Source organism: Vicugna pacos, chromosome 8, assembly GCF_048564905.1.
Source record: "Vicugna pacos chromosome 8, VicPac4, whole genome shotgun sequence".
In the NCBI taxonomy this organism is placed as follows: Eukaryota; Metazoa; Chordata; class Mammalia; order Artiodactyla; family Camelidae; genus Vicugna; species Vicugna pacos.
The window spans coordinates 10,993,650-11,014,831 of NC_132994.1; positions in this window are offsets into that span (position 1 = coordinate 10,993,650).

Consider the following 21,182-nt stretch of genomic DNA (forward strand, 5'->3'; position numbering starts at 1 on the left):
GGAGGTAGAAGTAATTAGGTTTATTTATTTTTATTTTATTAATTTTTTTAATGGATTGAGAATTAAACCTGGGACCTCTTACATGCTAAGCACGCATTCTACCACTGAGCTATGCCCTCCCCACAACACTCTTCATTTTTTAATAGATTTTGTTGAGCAGCAAGAAAAGAGATGAACAATAAAAACACTTCCAAGACACAATCCATTATTATTTTTAATCCCAATGGAACTCTAATTCATTGTAGCCTCCAACACGGAGACTCAGAGGTAGCCACGGAGTAAGCCTGAGGGAATCCCACCACAGCAGCTCCAGACATTCTTAGCATCCCTAAGATGTCAGCTGGATTCAGAGGAATCACAGGGCTGGACAGGCTGAACCTCAGATCTTACTCAACCATAGGTGCATGATTACAGACAAAAGCCCGAATCCCTAGTTTTTGGTTTCCCCATCCATAAAACACAACGGATTCGTTCAGTAGTTAATAATTACATATTTTTTATTTTTATATATTTTGAGAACTAAATTATGTTTTTCTTTGAATATATATACTCTGTGCATTTCCCTTTCCTTCCTTGAAAATGTGCACTAGCTTATTGTTCTGAAAAAAAGATTGATAACTAGAAAGTATACTTTTTTGAATTGCTATTTTTTAGAGAAGGGTATATGATATAAACAAGGTTAGCAGTACATATTTACTTGATGGGTTTCAAATCATGCCTACAGTGGGTAAGGGTACATGAAAGCAGTTTCATGTATCATAATACTTTGTGCGGATTGCTCCATTGCGACTGCTTTGATCGTAACCGTTGTGAGCCTGAGTCAGTGTGTGCTACTTTATTTGTGCCATAATGGATCAGTGTTTCCATATATCTACAGAATGGTTTTCAGGCTCATTCAGATTATTTCATAAGAATAAAACAAATACATTATTAAAATATTGAGAGATCGCTTAAGCTGGCTTGGGGAGTAATTGCTAAGACTGGGGTATGAGGCAGGGGCAGCTCTTCCACCAAATATTCCCAACCCACTTCAGTAGTTTGAAGCTATTTTTAAGTATACAACACTTTTAGGTTAAAGCAGTATTGAAGTGGGAATAGTTTTAGTATGCTTTCTCTCTCTTCCAGCTGAATATCAACTCGGGATGATCTTGGAAGACGTGTGTTGACGCTGGTACAATTGCCAATATCCTGGGTCCCTGAATGACTATATGGAGTAGAATTCTCTACCCCACCAACTAAAAGCACCTGTATAGGACTTTATATCAGCAAAAAATAAACATTTATTGTATCAGGGCACTGAAATTTGGGTGTTGGTTTGTTAAAACAACAGGCACTACCTTACTGAACGTAGCAAGGACACATTTTCCCAAAGTCGCCAGAGAAACAAGAGATTCAAGTCAAGGACAATCTGGGTGTGCAGAGAGTGCAGAAAACTTGAGCACTGGCCTTTAATTAAAGCACTTAAATCAACCCACACAAACAAAGCCAAAATAAACCAGTTGTCTTTGGTATAAATAAAACACAGGAAAGTTACCCTAGAATTTTCCTAAATATTTTAAAGTTCTGTTTCCTACAGCTAAATAGATCTAAGTATCATCAGCATTATCTTTAAATATTGTTATCTCCCTTAAAAATCATAGTGATGTTGGGTGCAAGTAAAATGACATTTACATGATCACAGAATGCACTTGTTATTATAGTTATAAACCTAAAATTAGCAATTGCTGTGAGGAGTATTGTTTTATAATACATCCAGGATTATGAAAGAAAGGGCCTAAGAAGGAGATCAGTTTCACTTGCCACTACAAAGGAGTTGACATTTATTACCTGGTTTCCAGGGAACTGCTATCCTTCAACCAAATAGCTCTTTTAAAGAGCGTTTTTTCTATCACCAAATTATACCCATGCTGGCAGCTTACGCTTTATGGGGGAAATATTCATGGCCTTATTAGAGAAAGAATGTGGGACAGATGAGCTTTTCAGGGGAAGACGGTTCTTGTTAGCAGGTATGTCAGTCCCAAATGCTCCCAGAGCGTACAATACAGAGTCAGACACCCAAAGCAGAGATGAGCTTGTGTGTCTGTCTGACCAAGCTGTCGTTCCTTGAGTCCTTTGTTTGTTATATTCCCCTTTTATGTTTGCCTCCATTTGCCCTTTCCACTATTTGGAGGAATTCTTTAAAGTCATAAAAGTGTCAATAAGTGAATTTTGCTACTTTTTGAAGCTTGATAACGACCAGAAAGGAGACACAATATATCTGTATATCAGAAAGCAGCAAGGGATTTATAGATACTACTATATATAAACCACTATATATATATATACTATATACCATATATAAATGACAAGTTCCTACTGTGTAGCACAGGAAACTATATTCCATACCTTCTAATAGCCTATAATAAAAAGGAATATGAAAAGAAATATATATATATACATACATATATGTATAATTGCATTACTATGTTATACACCAGAAATTAACATTGTGAACCAACTATACTTCAATTAAGAAAAAAGACAGCAACAAAGAACCTATGAAGGGTTTGAGGGTTCACCCCACTTGGAAGCTAACAAGTTAGCCTGTCACAGTCTGGTTGATGCTGGCAAAAGACACAAGACACCTGGGTCAGAAACGAAAAGACTCACTTCAGTATCAGTCGTCAGAGTATCAGCATGTGTCATGCTTCTTCCTCAAACCTAATTTCCACGATGATGTGAAGAGACTCAGGTAACACCAGCATGCACGTGGACTGCATTACTGGGGAGGAACCTTGAGCTTAGGGAGTATGAATCTTCATAGCATGCTGGTCCTTTGCCCTGGAGGATACCACTACCTCTGTCTTCCAAGGCTGCGAGCAAGCCTGTCTTTGTTCCAGACCAAGACACTAGTTCTGTCATCACAGGGTTTTTATTATACAGACATCCTTGAAGAGAAAACAGTTCAGAAAAAAACAGGCAAACAGAATGTCACTCACAAGATGTGTAAAATGCAAGAGGCTCCCAGACAGGAGAATTCTCTCTCTCCCTCTCCTTAGTATGCACACATAAATACATATGTATATTTATACAGTCACTCCTTAGGCACAGCAAGGTTAATTAACTATGGGAAATAGGGTTTAATAAATCATTCTTCTTATTGATTGAATTACCTATTTAGCAGTTAGAGATTTAATTAAATGTATAAATATGTAACATAATATTTAAGTATATATTAATATATAAATATTTTAAACATACATAGTATTTAATGTAAATGTATCTTTACTATAAAATGCAAATGTATAAGTATAAATTTAAATAAATCTCTGATAAATAATCAAAGTGAAGTATTTATTAAACTCTATCCTACATAATTAATTAACTTTGTTGTGCCTTAGTTCCCTAACCTGTAAGACTAAGATAATAAAAGTATCCACTAATTGCACTATTTTGATATCTGAGACTGCATGTAAAGCACCCACAATTGTTGTTGGTTTATATGTATCAGCTCAAAAAATATTAGCTCTTATCCTTTTATTATTATATTAATGTTTATATTTTACCATGTTTTCAATATCAACTGTTGGTTACTACTTACTTTACTAGGTAATTATTTTATTGGGTAACTATTAGTAGCTGTCTATCTAAACAGATACAGGTATGCACCTATATATTATGCTTTGTGCATTTAAAATATATTCCATGTATAGATATTATTCACCTTTCATAGAATTTAAGAACACCTTTCTTCAGAATAGAAAAAAGTCCATTTAATGTATCATTATAAAAAGTTGAAGTATAGAATCAAGTTAAAATAGAAGATATGAGTTTATGACATTCTTGCCTCTCCAGAAACAGGCCCTGAAGTAGCATAATAATTCTCTCCTCCTTTGTAAATAGAATCCTCTTAATAAACTGTGATCCGTTTGGCTCTAGGAAGAGAAACAGATGCAGTTTGGAAAGGAAACTGAAAGAAAGGACCTTTATTAAAAGCAACATGATTTTCCCTTCAAAGAGTATTCATAGAGGGCCTGTTAAAAGGAAGTGAAATCTTCCATTCCCAAAGGAGAACACATCAGGAGAAGGATTCTTTTTTTGTTTAGACTTGCATCTGCCAAGAATCTCCTTTTCAATAGTGGAACCAGCTCATGCTGCAAAACATACCCTGCTGTTTATGGCATTTGGCTAGTTTCTCAGTGGTCTCTGATCATCTTTCACTTCTCAGAGAATGAAAGCTTAGAGGAAAAGGAAAGCTCGGGTAATTGATTGGGTGTATAGTGCCGGGGCGGGGACCAGGCAGGAGTAAATTAGAAATGGGGATAGCAATAGGATAAAATTTGTTAGTTTTAGTCGTCTGTTAAATATTCTGCATGAAAATGTTCTCTGCTTGGTCTTTAAAATCACTCTCCCTCCATAGTCTGGCCTCAACTCAAATTAAACAATAAAACTAACTTGCTGAATTTATTTAAGAAAAGTCAAAAAGGCTACTAATTTCCCCGGGTTATTTACTCTGTTTTGTGCAAAAAGCACTGGACAACCAAAATAAATGAACGTGCAGCTGCCTGTTTATAATGAAGAACATGCCACCACTACTGCCTGCAATCACCAGCCTGGGAGCTTAATTAAGATCTAATTATTCATTTTAGTACCATATTGCCTTAATTCTCCAGCAAAGCAGGTCAATCCACAGATACAGTCAGTGATGGGTCAGTCATCCACCTGGCCCTGGAATGCAGCTTTTGGGGGACTTTCCAAGCACAAATGGTGGATTTACTAATGCAATTTTCCTATTATCTTTCAGCAATAACATTTTCTTTGGAATAAAGTCCTCATGCCTCCCAATGCTTCTGTTCAATTCTCACTTAAGTGAATAAAACACTTTTTAAGAATGACACTTATTTGTACAGTTTGAAGACATGGAAATGTGCAAGTAAACATAGTTAGCTATTGACTTTGTATAATTCATGGCTAAGTCTAAATGGCTCAAGATGGGTACTATTTCCTGATATTCACAGCAAAAAAGAAACAGATGTTGACTGCGGGGATTATAATACAGGTATATCTATTGTTTGAGTCCTTGTAATATGTCATCGGTAGAAAAAAGATGTCAGGGGCACTAGAAAAATTCCAGAAGCAAAGGGATCGCCTCCTCCCCCACTTCACCCCGATTCCCGTTTATGTCTAGATGAAGCAGCAAGGGATACTCTTTAAAACTGGCACCTGTTTATTTGATAATATAGGCTCCTCAAATGTATGTCTGGTCATCTGTTTTAACAGTGTCACATGGGTGTATAAGGGTGAGGGACTTCCACTGCCTATAGGACAGACACTTCTTCTTTCTGCTTGAGAGAATTTAGTCTGAGATGTATGTTCATCTAACCACAGCACCTGATACTGATCTTGGAAGAGAAAGTACATACAGCTCCCACCTACCTACCTCTAGCCAGTGGAATTACCAGTATTTACTAACAGAGTCTGTATGACAAGTAGGTATCATAACCATGAGGCATTTGTACAGTTTGATGCCCAAAAGGCCTTAGGGTTGCATGTTACTTTAGTAAATATGAGTAATCTCCACTTGTCAGAGTGTGTAGGTGGAGGTTACATGTTCCTTTTCTGTCCAGACACCCAACAGGTGATGCTTCAATGAAGATAGGAAAATTTATAAAAGAAAGGGCTCAGTCACTTAAATAGCCCACAAGGCTTAAGAACAATGGTCATAGTCTATAATTCTCACATAATCCCACGAAAAAGGAGAATGATTTTATGGTTGGGTCAAGGCTTTGGTGATTTTTCTAAACCTATCCTATTAGGTTCACTGAAGTTAAAGAAAAATTTTATATGAGTTTAAATTTTGATTTTGCCCAAAATCCCTTCTAGTCATGCAAGATTATGAAGTTTACTATATATTATTTATAAATATCTGGAAGGAAATATTTGAACATCAAGAACTTTATGACTTCCAGGCTTCCCCATATAACTTTTAAAAGTAGGAAAAAATCAATTAAGTTAATGAGAGCTAAGAAAATTATTAAGAGGAATTTGCAATTAAAGACTTTTCTGTTAGTAAAACTGAAAATATTGATTGCTAATACATCCTTTCCCAGAATCACAAGAATATTTTCCCTTTTAATGGTAACAAAAACGTCAAAAAGAGTGTAGTTTTTAAAAAGCAAGTTTAACTAAAGTCTGCCTACTTTGTAGCATTCAATTTTGATTCACACCTATTAAGGATGGCTTCAGCAAATCCCAAACAACTTACAAAAAGTAGACATATTAGGATAGGTTTATACTGTGACAGTCCTCTATCCCCAAATCTCAATGGCTTAAAATACAGAGTTTATTTTTGCACTCATGTAAAGTGTATTGTAGGTTTTAGAACTCTCCAGGGTACTGAACTAAACGTGGTGACTTACAGATCCAGGCTGTTTAAAACTTGTAGCTTCACCATTAGCAACATGTGACATTTCCTCTTATCCTGGAGGGGTAAGAGCAGAACCATAGAATCATGAGGGCTTTTTTCCCTACCTCAGATAAAAAGAGACATTTATATGGCTTCAGTTTGCATTTCATTGGCCAGAACTAGTCACCTGGTCCCTTCTCACAGCAAGGGGACTAGAAAATGAGGGGGGGGCAGATAGAATGTTTGTTGAACACCAATATCTTTGTTGAATTCAGTTATTAGACATTTTAAGAACCATCTCTGAAAAGAGCACAAGGTTTCCAATATTCTCTTTCTCAAAGATTAATTCCCAGAGTTTACATGCAAAAAGTTCTATGAGGTAGGATAAAATTTTGATTATGTGGAATTTATATTGTTGGTGGAGAAAGAGAAACAAAAAGGAGTGTAGTCAGACTTATAAACTAGGCTCACCAGTTCTGTGTTCTAGTCTTCATTGCCTCTTCCCTTTTAGCTAGTTCTCCTCCTTGCATAGGAGAAACACAATTATTTCCTACTAGACTACAAGAGAAGCAGCAAACATAACACTGTGGAATGTGACAGAAATCATTCTTCCCCACACCTCATCTCTGTGCTTTCTCTGTCTCTCTCTTCCTACCTCCGTAACCTCCCTCTTTCTCTTTCCCTCCTCTTTCTCTCATGCACCTGAAGACTTCATGCTCTCTTAAAGACAAAAATAACACACGCAATAATTTCCTCCTTTCTATTACCCTTTTATTAAAATTTTCTTCTGCCTCATCACATTAGAAATGAGATGTCTTCCTTTTGTTCATAAGATGATCATTTTTGTTTATGTCCTATTTGGAAAATATAAAAAAAGAAGCTTCAGATTGAAGGGAACTTTTTTCCCCTTCAAATTTCTTTTTATACTATAGAAAATTTCCACTTATTTTAAAATTTCCTGGTTGTCTTTCATTTTCCCAGGTCACAGTTGATTGAATCCTAATGGGAACAATGTAAAAAATTTAATAATAATAATAATAATAATAATAATAATAATAATAATAATAATACATTAATAAAGCTATGGCCCTGTATGAAAACACTAAACTTAAATTATTTTATAAAAATACCTCTGATATTTTCTGACTTTGCTTTTACTTTTAGGCAAAAGTTTTTCCCTTTAATGTCCCAGTACAAGAAACTGAGATTTCATAATTCTGAGAGAATTTAGAGTGAAATATCAATTTTCACTAAAACAAAATTCATCTCATACTAATAAAAATTGCATTGATTTATATTGTGCCTGGAAGTCAATTTAAGATATAAATGTCTCCTTTCATTAAACATCACAGGTTAAGTTTTTGTGTTTTTAATTATGATATTGAAAAAGTACAGTATAACCTTTCTCACCGATTGATTAAAGATATTAAAATACTCTTGCTGTTTATCTATAGATCAACTCCCACAATGGATTGAATAGTGGACCCCCAAAAGATAAGTCCACCCACAACCTCCCAAGATGACTTTATTTGTAGGTGTAATTAAGTTAAGGATCTCAAGATGAGATCACCCTAAATTAGGGCACACCTCAAATTCAATGACAGGTGTCTCTATAAGAAGAAAGGACAAGAAGACACACATACAGAGAAAAAGAGACTAAGAAGTTGGAGGCAGAGATTGGAGTTACGCTTTCACAGGTCAAGGAAAGCTTGGCCCCTAGGTGCTGGAAGAGGCAAGGAAGGAGTCTCTCCTACAGCCTTCAGAGGCAGCACAGCCTACCAACACCTTGACTTTTGGCTTTTGGCTTCCAGAACTGCGAGAGAGTACATTTCTGTTGTCTTAAGCCATTAAGTATGTGGTAATTTGTTATGGCAGCCCTGGGAAATTAATAAAGTGTCCTATAGGCTCTGCCTTTCAGGACATACCTCTAAATGTAGCAAATCAGAGAAAAGCCATCCTGTGTTAGAATCACATATTTTGGGAGGCTCAGCCAGAGCACAGGAATTAAAGACAGTAGCCTCTAGCCTGGACACCTATCTGCTAGGTGAATTTTATTTTTTCCTGCACTGTAGTTTCTAGTAAAATAGTGAAGACAATTTAAAAATTCTATGCTAAAATCACTTCTTTTCTCCTTATTGAACAAATGATTTTCTCTTTGGGAAAGTGAAAAATATGAATTCCATCACAAAAATGGCTTGGAAATGAATTCAATATACAAATGAGAAGATTTAAAAATGCAACCATGTGTACATGTAGGAAGAAGAGGCTATAAGGCAAGGACTCATTTTCCTTATGATTTGAGGTCTACCTGACGGGAAACCACAAAGAAAACCCTTCATTATGGCAAATATCATTGTATCACATTTTTTCTCTCTCTGAATAGTTTTAAAGCCTTTTAAAAAATACGAGAAGAGGCACACTATGAACTTCTCTTAAAGAAGTTTCTTTTTCCACTTTTTGAAAAAACCATTAAAATATGATCTATACTTACATGGTTAGAAAAAATTGACATTATTCCATGTTCTCAAACTCAGATCAGCTAAGTAGAATGGATTTTCTAGGGCAGCCTGGGCTGCACGCCCCCTGGTTTTCTGAGCAGCATCCACACTGCAATTTCTGTGAAGGTAGAGAGCAGCTTCTTGCTAATACCCAGGATGAGACCCACCACTGATATTTGCAAGGCCCAGGGCAATAATCCAAAAGGGATCTCACGAATCTTGTGTTTAATTATTTTAGAGATATAAATCAAGCTAACAAACTCAATTTGTATTTTCCCAGTAGTTTATTTTCAGAACAGGGCTGCAAACTGGAAGTAGCTCCAGCTGGCTAGTTTGGCAAGTTGAAATGGTCCAGACCCACCAACATCATTAGGTCTTCCTGCAGTCCCTTTCCCCTCATTTGGGAGTTGGAGCCTGCAATGTCCCCTCCCAGTCTTCACCTCAGATCACAAATTGTCCAATCTAACTTTCTGTTGGTTATTTTTGTGTCATTTTTTTCTGCATTCCAACACATTGTCTCTAGTATCACCTGGGTCCAGTCACTGTTAGCATTTGGTTCCCTCTCACTCCTATTTTGGAGTTCATGAGAATTTCATGTTATCTTGTTTTGTGGTAGATGTTGTACATGGGTGTTTTGTTTGTTTGCCTGTATAGTTGCTCTGTTTTTGAGGGGGGACTCAAAAAGAAAACAAAAATCTCACAGGATTGTTGCTTACTATGAGAATAACCTACCTAAACCTCATTTAATTCATCTGTAAAATAGGGGTAATAATAGTATCTATCGTACAGGATTGAGATAAAGATCAAACAATGTGAGACATGTGCATTTTTAACTACTGGACCGAAATTAGAACTTGAACATATTAGCTCTTACTTTTAGCCCTCAGGATCAGGCTTGCTCAGAAACTTCTGGATTCTTTTTACCATGAAATTCTAAAGAAGATTTTCTTATGTGTTTTCAGAACACAGATCAGATAAGAAACAGAAAACTACAGGTGATGGGAGGTACCATTACTTGCAATTGCAGTTACATCAGAAAGGTTCTTGACAGCCTGCTATTTGAGGGAAGGCACAGATGGAAAAAGTGATAAAGAACTATTACTCCCCAGTACAATAATGGACACACACTTTTCACATAGAGATTATAGTGTTGTTAGGTAAAAGCTTGAAAAACATTTATAGTATCTTTTAGTAAAACATCAGAAGTTAACTCCATTAAAAGTTTCAAAAAAAAACTTGGCAATAAAACATATTTTATTAAGAACACAGTAAACTTGTCATCCTTCCTTTTGTTAAATAAATGGCTATAGGGTATAGTTCTATCTATCTACTTATCTCCATTAAAAGTACCTTGTACTTATAAACTTTTGCACAGCAAAGGAAACCATGAGCAAAACAAAAAGACAACCTATGGAACAGGAGAAAATATTTGCAAATGATGTGACTGACAAAGGTTTAATTTCCAGAATATATAAACAGCTTATACAACTTAAAAAGAAAAAAACAAACAATCCTATCCAAAAATGGGTAGAAGATCTAAACAAGCAATTCTTCAATGAAGACATACAAATGGCCTATAAGCATATGAAAAAAACCTGCTCAAAATTGCTAATTATCAGATAAGTGCAAATCAAAACTACAATGAGGTATCACCTCACACCAGCCAGAATGGCCATCATTCAAAAGTCCACAAATGATACATGCTGGAGAGGATGTGGAGAAAAGGGAACCTTCCTACACTTCTGGTGGGACTATAGATTAGTGCAGCCATCGTAGAAAACAGTATGAAGACTCCTCAAAAGATTAAAAACAGTTACCATATGATCCAGCAATTCCTCCTGGGCATATACCTGGAGAAAACTCTAATTTGAAAAAATATGTGCACCCTAATGTTCATAGCAGCACGATTTGCAATAGCCAAGACATGGAAACATCCTAAATGTCTATTGACAAATGATTGGATAAAGAAGATGTGGTATATTTATATAATGGAATACTACTCAGCCATAAAAAAGAATAAAATAATGCCATTGAAGCAACATGGATGGACCTAGAGATTATCATATTAAGTGAAGTAAGTTAGACAAAGACAAATATGATATTACCAATATGCAGAACCTAAAAAAAATGAGACATATGAACTTATTTACAAAACAGAAACAGACTCATAGACATAGAAAACAAAACTGTGATTACCAGAGGGGGAAGGCAGGGTAGAGGGATATATTGAGAGTTTGGGATTTGCAGATCCTAACTATTATGTATAAAATAGACAAACAACATAGTCCTACTGTAGAGCACAGGGAACTATATTCAATACCTTGTCATAGCCTATAATGAAAAAGAATATGAAAACGAATATATTTATATGTGTAACTGAATCACTAAGCTGTACACCAGAAATTAACACAATATGGTAAACCGACTATACTTCAATAAAAAGATACAGATTAAAAAAGATAAATAAATCTTCATGTAACTCTAGCCCCAATATGATCACAGCTGCATGAGACTGTGAGCTCCAACCATCCCAGTAAGTTCAATCAACCAAAAACAAAAACAACAACAAAAAGAAAAAAACCAAAACCAAAACAAAACAAAACCTGGGCGAGGTAATGATAACAATAACTGATGGTCTAAGCCACTAAGTTTTGAGGTAACTCACTACGCAGCAATAGACCACTAGAACAGAATGAGAGCAGAACAAGTAGAAAATTGAAGTGGAAAATTTATTTTATGATAATCAAGGTCAGCAAAGACAGAATCTCATATATCTAGATAATAAAAATCAGTACTTATTTCAACAAACATATTCCTTCCTTTGTAACGAACTCATATTTTCAATAGTCCATTAAACACCTCTACCTGGATATCCTGTTGGTTTTGTTTTTTTAACCTAACCTGTCCAAAATGAGCACATCTCCTTTTCCTGAGACTGACTCCTTCTGCTGAATGATTATTTCTGTTAATATCAGAGTAAGCCTGACCTATATTTATACTCTTGTTACATCTGTGAAATAGGTATGAAGTTAAACATTCTAGCTTTCATCTATCTGTTCAGTCACTCATTCTTTCAATACACAATCAGTCCCTACTAAGTTCCAGTCACTAAACCAAGTGCCGAGCAGTAGACAAGATAATCCTGCTCCCTGCCATCCTGGGACTTTTTATATCATTCTTGAAACAGCTGCCATTTAATTTCCACTATCTCTCCCCTCTTTCTAGGCTTGATTTCTTCTCACTTGAACTAACATTCAGTTTTTTTTTCTGCCTTCTGCTTCCACTGGTCTGACTTAGCCATGCTGCCAGATTGATCCTTGTACTCTGACTCCCAAATTCCTTGGCAAAAGTGATTCGCTGATATAGTACTAATCTGCTTCCTTTTCTCAGAACTTTAATTCAACATTTAATGCAATATTTACATTGCATCAGCCCTTCTTACTGAATTCTACTGATCTTCAAGGCACATCTCAAATGTCACCTCTTCCACGAAGTCTTTCCTGTGTGTGATATATCCATTTGTTCATTTCAAAAGCAATGTATTGAGGGGCAGGGCACCATATATTCCATCAGGCATTATATAATTATCTCAAATAAACAACTGCCCTCTCCAAGCCATGGACTTAGTCATCTTCTACCTGGAATAGACTTTCTCTCAGTTGTTTAACTTTTTTGACCTTAATTCAACAGAGCCCATTTTCATAGTCTATTTTCAATTTAGTAGCATTTACAACTGGTAAATGCATTTCATCAATGTTAAAGTTCTGTCTCTGCAAAGTAATATACTTACAGTTGCAGCTGCTATGAATATAGAGAAATGAAAAGGATCAGATGTCTCAGAAATTTTTATGTGAGTTTTTATTAATGATTCTGAAAATCGATAAAGAAGATAAAAGCTAATTCAAATATCCTTTTTCAATTCTTTCTAGAAGAAAGATGGCAAAGCTAAAGAAAATGGTCTTCTACTGTCTCGCAGACATGTAGAAGAATATACCAGACTTTAAAAAAAATTAAGCCTCTGATCACTCTGGAAAGTTCTTCTTTAAATATTTTCCACAAAACCAGTTTAATGAACTATTCTTTAGTTACAGCATTTTCCCCAGGAGTTTCTAACATTAAAAGCTCTTCATATCTTCACGCTGGACTCATTCTTATTTTCAGAACATCTTTTGTTTAAATCCTTGTATAAAATTATGCCTTAGAAAAAAAAATCCCTGAGTACTTGAATGTTCAGCCACACTAATCTTTTCCAGTACTATCTTTCTAACGTTAAAAGCTGCACATATTTTTCATGTAAGGAGTCTTTTTTTACAGAATTTTTGTTTAAACCATTGTTCACAATAATGTCTTAAAAATATTATTGCCAATCATTTGACTGATGTTTTTTTCACCCACAAACCTGAGGAAGTAATGCACCTGAGGAAGGCATCTGGAGCAAGCCCACTTGCCTTAAACACATCCAGAAGACGTGGTACACCAAAGCAAACGGACAATAGAAGAGAAATAAAAGATTCTCTCTTTCCTAAGAACTCTGCATTTAATGCTTCCATAGGTTGAAGAGCAGGAGCAATCTTCTAAAACCTATCTTTACCCTAGTTCTGAACAACCATAATTCTTTATAAAATACAAGGATCTCGATGTCGCTAAGTGTGTAGTGAGAGGCAGCTGGCCCTGGTATAAAAGTGAGGCTTAGAAGAGAAGCCTCGTGGCTTCACTACAGATGTTGGGAAACTTGGGGGAGACTACTTAGCCTCTGTGAGGCTGCCCCCCACCCCCACCCCCAGGCAACCTACAAAGTGAGAGTAATAACCCCTCACCTTCAGGACTCAGATAAGAATTAAACAATATAATCAGCCGAAGAGGCGGCTGATCTTGTAACAGCAGTTGCAGCAATGGTGACAGAACAAAAGATTCTTGTGGCGGGAAGGGGTGGGGTGCGATTGATCACGGGAGACGGATCTAGTGGTTTAGAAAAGATCGCGCTCTATTTTATTATTCAGAAGCATATTAGGAAAGGGAACTCTGCTCATGTTTCACAAAGCTGTATGGAATGTGATGTCTGTGCAGGAAACACAACAGAACTGCTGCATATCGACACCGAAGAATGCTTTTCCGTGAAGCCATGCCTTTCAGTTTATCCTGATGGGTCCCGGCTTAATGAACGCGTCACTCTCAGATAGCGCATCACCAGGGCTGAACTGAACCATCTTCCCTGTTACAGTCTGGTTGCTTAATTAAATAGGAACATGGCCAAAAACTTGATTTAGAGAGCACAGTGAGAGGCATCTATCAGCTAACTTGTACGTTGTGCTTTCCGCCCTCATAACTTGACTCTGATGGAGGTCTGCTGGGATCCTGATGTGCAAATCCGTCTTTGTACCTGGATAACTGAAACCATTCCCTCAAGTAACTACGCTCTGTCAATCCAGTAGGAATGTGAGTGGTAATTAAGCTGAAACATTTCTACTTGATATATTATTCTGCTCTAGTGATTTCAGTTTAACTTTTGTATTAATGCAATGAAGCCATTAATTCCCCAAATACCCATTTCTTTTGATATTTTGTGTGCAGGGAATGTGTCTGCGGAAGAAATGGAGAGATGGCACTCATGTGAAAAGTCCCTGTCCCTTCCTGGCCTGAGTTCATAAGCTGCATGTAGCACACTGGTCTCAGGGCAGCCACCTTTAGATTACTCACATCCTGACATCCACCAAGAAAGACTGATCCTTGGAATTTGGGGTTTGGGAACGGAAACACCACGTGGACCCGCAGGTCAGGAATTTATCGGAAAGGCAGCTGTCACTGTGGCACTGGAATTGTGTATAGGGCTGTTAGAGAGTTTCCTTATAGTTAAGAAAACAAAATTCTTTTGAATGGAAATAAATTAGCATTTATAAGAACCTGCCTGGCTTTTGTCATTTCCATACATTATAGGAATGACCACATTTTGGAGTGTGGCAACCTTGTGATTGGGTAAGAAGATGAGGAGGACAAATTAGCACAAGAATGAATATGGTGTTAATGGTAAGGACACCACTGTCATTGTCATCATACTTGCCTGTGCTTGTAAATAGATACGGTCAAATTTAAGAAAAACATGTATACATCTCGTGGAGGCAGAGAGGAAGGGAGCAATCAGGGAATATTTCATAGAGGAGGTGACAGTTCATGCATGAAGAAAGAAAGCAAGGCCACTACTCATGACCAATCTTAAAATAAATGCTCTTGCTCCTTGCTCTTCATGCTTCCAGCCAGGACAGTGGAAAAGCCTGCATATCCTTTGCACAAGCTCCTCTATCTCTCTCACTTTCTCTCTAGCCTTAAGGCAGTAATTACTGGCAGCAGGATCCTCTAACAACTAAATTATCACTACCTCTCTGGAGCTTTTCCCACTTCAAACACTATGTTCTCAATTAGTATTTCTGCTAAATGGACTTTAGTAAACAGTCCTTTAATAAATAGTAAGTCCCTTCCTTTTTTTCCTTTCTTCCCTCTGCATACCCCTAAAATTCTGATACACCTCTTCCATAAAGTTGGAAGAATCTTAAGAGTGCACTGAAACACCCCCTTTCCAAGTGTTTCCCTCCTATTATACTGTGAACACCCATAGGGCACAGAATATACTGCAAACACTGTAGATGGTATATCCAGGTTGAAAGAAATAAACTGAAATTCCAACTGGAAAGGCTGATTCATTGGAGTATCAAACTGCTCTCCAAATACTGAATTTGAAAAACGTAGAAAATCACCATGTATTATTGTTGTGCAGAACCTGTTTTGTTTCCTTTCTCACCACCCCTTCCTGTCTTTCTGGGACCCAAGCTTGTACTGAAGATACTCAACTCATTTTATATTTCATTGCCACATGGAGCAAATGATTCTGCATCTAATAGGAGATGCGTCCGGAGGTAAATCCTGTTTTGGTGTTGAATCAACGACTGACAGCCTGTGGAAGCTAGTGTCTAGAAGAACCAGGGTTCGTGGATCTTTGGTGCCCTGGTGGGAGGAATCCCTAAACAAGGGCAGCATCTCCCTTACTGATGGGTAGGAGGCTGACTCTATGAAGCATCCTGAGAGTCTAAAACATTGGCCCTAGGTCTACTTAGGAGCTTAAGGCAAATTATGTAAACTCAAAAAGCCACTTTGGACAGCCCATGAAAAACCCACCCAACAAACACTTCATGGCTTCAAATATATGAGTCAGACAAATATATGAATCAAATATACAGTTCAAATATCGAGTCTCTTTATACATTCTTCTGGACTTCCCATATGTTCAACTGGCCAAGAGTGAGCTAGTTTTTACTGGATTGTACCATCTTCCCTCAAATGGTTATGCATGAATTATTAGAGCAAAGCTATGAGTTTCGCAGTATATCTTTTCTAATAGTTGTTAAACATCCATAAGTTGAATATCTCTTCTTCGTGGGGAGAAAAAAGTTTGGTAATAGAGAAATACAGACAGGAGAAGTCTTTTGCATGTTTGGGGAAATAAATTAGCCATGTATTACAGATATAGGAAAATATTTCACATTACAAATAGTCCCTCATAATTTAAATACATTTTTGGTGAAATGATAAGGAATACTTAGGAAAAGTGTTCTTTAAAGGGAAAGAAATGAATAAAACTTAAAGATAGTAATATAAGAAGAGGTTTAAAAGTTGGAAAGATTGAATGGCATATTCCTCAGATAATCCATAATGAAAAGAGAATAAAAGGCATTGTTAACAAGAGGTCAGCAGAGGGGAGTGTCAGTCATAGCATAGTCAAAGAGAATTTCAGAAGCAAAACTTAGCAATTCAGAGGAGGTAAACAGTTCCGGAGAGATAAGGCTTCAGCAGTGAGACTCCCGAGGAGAGAAAGATAAAAGGTATAGGAAAGGCAAGCAGGGATATTTACAGATAGAAAATTATGTGTGTATTGAAAAGGAGAATCCAGGAGGAACACTGAAAACGGGGAGGAATTTCACCAGCAGGTTAACAGGAATCAGCAGCCCAGTAAACCGGCTCTTTTATTATGAATTCCCCTCGCATCCTTGGCGCTCTTCATATGGTGAGGATGAAAACCAGAATGATATAAATTCAGCATCACTGCGCTGATGTGGAGACCAGAGGAAGCCATATTTTCATTTATGAAAAAACGGGAAGTACATGGAACCACAGAATCCTGGGGCAGAAAGCATCCGAAGGGTGCCAGTTGCTTGAATCTCATCTACAAGTTATGTCTCAAAAGCTCATTAGCCCTAAGGCAGTCCATTCCCGTCAGAACAGTCCGTTGGGTATGTCTTCTTTGTATGGAGCTGGAATCAATCTCTGCGTATCCGTGATCCGTTGGCTTTAACTCTAGGACCACACCAAAAGGCTGGAGTCTTCTACATTCGATCCAGCCTCTATGGTCTTTATCACATGGTTTACCTCGGGCTAACATCAAGACAGGTCTTCTAGCCAGTGTCCACAAAAATGTATGACTTTAAAACTCTACTACAGTACCAGTGTTCTTCTCTGCGCATTCTCCACTTAATCAAAAATTCTTAGTATAATCTGATTAGCCTCCTGGCAACTATTGTATTATGAATGTGGTGTAAATCAACTGAGTTTTGGAATGAGCCAATTCATACTGTTGACACTTATTGAATTGATTCAAGTTAAACACATGCTGCTGTGAAGCCCATAGTTACTGGATCCCGATGTACATAAGTAATTTTGTTTTATTGCAACTTACATTTATGTCAGATGATGTATTATCTGATTGGTCTGTTGTTCTGCTTGTCAGCACTTTTTTGGCTCCTCATTCAGTCATGAGGTTATGTATCTTGCTCAGTACTGTGTCTGAGCCACCAAGTCATTTAATAACTAGATATGTCATTGATATAAAAGCGATCAAAACAGGGCAGAAGATGGAGTGCCCCATCAGAGGTGTCACTCAGGTTTGGGGTTCAGACATTCCTCAGTGTATGATCACCCAAATGTGTATGATACTCAAACACATTTCTTTAGCTTGTCCTCAGTGATAACTTGAGAAACTGTCAACTATGTTGCTACTGCATTTCTCTCACCTTCAAGGTTAGTAAGCCTGTGTAAAAGGTGAATGAGATGGCAGAGTATCTTCGTACTGGAATTTCGCATGAGCATAGTGACCATGGCTTTCTTATTTTTTTCTCCTCATGCTGTATGTTATCTTCTTTTATCTACATGTTTAAAAAATAATGACAAAAGTAATGTGTTCTCATTATAAAAACAAAAGCTACACGATGATAAAACATAAGAGACTTTCATTCTCTCCAATGAGCAGACGCAGCAACTCCTTAGAGGTAACACTGTTAACAGTCTGCCATATATATTTTCAAACATATTTCATTTTATATTCATACTCAAATATACAGATAGAGATGTACCCTGTATCTATGAGTTTGGCTATAAACAGAATATACAGCTGTTTTATAACATCCATCTATCATATGTCTAACTACTCAGTACTTTCATCCTGCTCAGCTACTGGCTTTTTTCACTTTAAATACATTGATTTATTTTAATGGAATAAGGCAAGCTGCATTGTGATGTATATCAAGTATAGATACCTTCTATTTGTCTTTCCAGATTTATTTCCCACCCTTTTCCACCTGCTTCGGTGTCCTGGGAGGCTGGCACGCATCGGCCACATCAGCAGGCTCCCTGACTGCTTGACTTTCGGTGTGGTTGAGCCACAAGCAAACACAGCGGCAGCACGTTGGAGCGAGGAAGAAGAGCTGCCCTCCCTCTCTTAAGGTTTATTTTTATTGGCTACATCCCATGACCAAATGTGAAGCTGGTCCTTTCTCTTTGGGTTCTGGGAAATCCTTCTTCTCTTTCTCTTTTTAGGCACTGAAGAGATAACTGTTTCCGCTATTTCTAGCACCATGTCTGATTTACCTTGCTCACACCTTGCCAACACGTTTTTAGATGGTTCCCTTAAATTCTCAAGTTACACAATTGGAGCAAACAATCTGTTTCTGACAAGCCTTCTGATGCATTTACTTATTGATGATTTTTAGATTCTTTACAATATTTTACTACTTCAAAAAATTCCAATAAACATCATTGTCCACATATCTGTACACCACTTACGAGACTATTACTGTAGAAAAAATGGTCTAGAAGGGGAATTTGTGAGGTTCTATCTTTTACAAGTTTCAGATATTACCAAAATTACCATAAAAAGTTACACATTTGGACTTACAAGCATGCTGTGAGAGTCAGTGTGAGTGGAAACTGAGTTCCCTGTAAAGTGTGCAATCCATCTGAAGTATTTAGTAAATCATTCTAGGATTTTCCTTCGTTTGAAATAAAAATCACCAATCACAGTCTTCAGAACCCACTTCTCATGTTTTAGGAAAAACTGGAAAACTGTATTTCTCAGCTCGTATTTCCATTCTCTCTCCTCTTCCCACGATCCTCCCACAGTCTCTGATAGTAGATTTGCCTTCGTGCCTAAATCCCTTAGTCCTAGGTTATAACCCACCTGCAGCATTAAGGAAAAGCCTGGTGTGTTTACCAAGCCTCTTTCTTTCACTATTTTATTTTTTTGTATATATGTATATATATTTTTTTGTATATATATATTTTTTCTTTTAATTGAAGTATAGTCAGCTTAAAATGTTGTGTCAATTTCTGGTGTACAGCACAATGCTTCAGTCATACATGAACATACATGTATTCATTTTCATATTCTTCTTCACCATAAGTGACTATAAGATATTGAATATATTTCCCTGTGCTATACAGTATAAACTTGTTCATATTTTATATACATTAGTATCTACAAATCTCGAACTCCCAATTAGTCCCTGATCAGCTTGGAAGGATTAAACTTCAAACTCTGTCTTTCACTAGGAAACTGTTAACATCTTTGCTCAGCGCTTTCAACCTTGTAGGTATTGTTTTCCCTCTGGGCTCCTTGGAGTGTTGGAGCCCATAAGTCCATCAGGGGTGCGTGGAGATTTTGGATGAAGATTTTTGGGGTTTCTTGTCTGTGGTTCTCCCTTTCTGAGATACTGCTGCTTCCCTATTTTTCCAGCCTCTGTGACAGTCCTGAAATCCAAACATTGACTCTTCAATCCCATAAGGCAGTGGCTATATACTTGAATATTGTCTTTGGTTTGCTGTGGGGACTGGGGGGTGCCCCAAGGGAAATCAACGTGGGCCCTTCAAGGGTCATGTCCTCTCTGGCTTCTGCCTTCGTTAAGTTCTTTAAGCAGTTTGTTCAAAGTCTATTACTAGCAGTCGTGTTCTAGGCCACTCTGCCACTACCAGAAGCCAGAACTTTGTACATGACCTTTTTAATTTTTAGGAGTCAAGTAAAAGCCTGGGTGTTTATGTGAACACTGCAACTATTTTTGCTAAGTTTTAATAAGTGAGGAGACCAGTGATACCCACGAGTTAAAATTTTAAAGTAAGTGGGTTCCTATTTTATCACTTGTGACAATAATGGAAACTCAAGTCTTAAAAACCCAGAACATTTAGTTATTAACGGTATATATAATTCTAACAATTACAATACACTTTAAAATCTATTTTATCATTCCAGCTTTTCTCAGAAATTCTTACATAAAACAAAACAATATTGGAATAGTTTTATAGAACTTAATTGAATGGTTTCAGAAATGACCAGAACCTTACATATTGGTCCTGTGTATTCAGGGGAGAATTCTGGCCTTCAGTTCAGAGGCATGTGAGTCTCTCCACACTGAGGATCTGTTTGCTGGGAGAGATTAATATGAGAAAGGCTGTACTTTTCCATTAACTCAAATTCCTCATTTACCTTTATGTTATCTATGAAGAAAAGCTTTATGAAAGTAAGCTTAATAGTTTAAAGAAGATTAGAGAGGGTACTTAAGTTAATGGAGACAGAAACTGCTTTTAAGCACACTTTTGCATTTAGAAGCACACATTGAGAACTAAGCAGTTGAAAGACTAATTAGAAATCATTCTTATCTTTGCACTAAAGCACGAACTATCTTGTAAGCATGGTTCCAGATCTTATGAGCTTATTTCTAGTTTTAGTTTTTAGCCTTTTCAAGTGGCTTTTCCTCCTATGTCCCTCCACAGTTACTGCTAATATCGCTACTAACATCCCAACTTGTTATGATTATTAGTTTAAATATCTGTCCCCTCTGTTGGCCTCGGTCTTACTCAGCTTCGTGGCCCCTGTCCACAGCATGGCGCCTTGGATGTGGCAGGTACAGACTAAAACTTGATGGTAAGTGTATTTATTTTGAATGACTATATAAATAAAATGAGTGTATTTTTAAAACTTTATGTTC